The sequence below is a fragment of the Penaeus monodon genome, chromosome 28 (assembly GCF_015228065.2).
Source record: "Penaeus monodon isolate SGIC_2016 chromosome 28, NSTDA_Pmon_1, whole genome shotgun sequence".
In the NCBI taxonomy this organism is placed as follows: domain Eukaryota; kingdom Metazoa; phylum Arthropoda; class Malacostraca; order Decapoda; family Penaeidae; genus Penaeus; species Penaeus monodon.
In genome coordinates, this window is record NC_051413.1 from 35,601,668 (window position 1) to 35,602,136 (window position 469).

Below are 469 nucleotides of genomic sequence, written 5' to 3' on the forward strand. Positions count from 1 at the left end.
AAAACTCGTTCGCCGCAAAATGGCGTTGCTCTGCTCAGGAAAGACGGGAGAGCCAGAATCTCAAGCACTAAAGGTGATGACCTTCAGTGTCTGAGATTCTGGCTCCCCTTTCGTTTCCACTATTCCGCTTCTTCAGCTTCAGCGTTTGAGATTTACTGAAGACTCCCTCCCCCCCCTTTTAGCTCTTCCTTATTCTCTTTCTGGCTCCCCCTTTACCTCCCTCTCTCTGGCTCCCCTGTGTTTTTTTCTTCTTCCCTTCCCACTCTCCCTTTTCTCTTGCCCTCTGTAATTCTTTCTGTCCCTCCTCAAGTTTTTTTTTTCCATTCTCCCTCTTCCTCTGTTTCTTCCTTTTCCTTCTTCCCTCCCAGTGGTTCTCCCTCTCCGTTTTTGTTCTGTTCATTCCCTCCCTCTCTCTGGTCCTTGCTTTCTCTCACTCCCTGTAGGGTTTCCTTTCTCACTTCCTCTGGTT

At 48.6% G+C, this 469-nt stretch overlaps 1 protein-coding gene across 1 annotated transcript in view; it reads right to left on the bottom strand.

Annotated features, from left to right (window-relative positions):
* LOC119591192 (sporozoite surface protein 2-like) overlaps positions 1-469 on the bottom strand; it is a 28,154-nt gene that overhangs the window by 14,608 nt on the left and 13,077 nt on the right. The window lies entirely within an intron of this gene.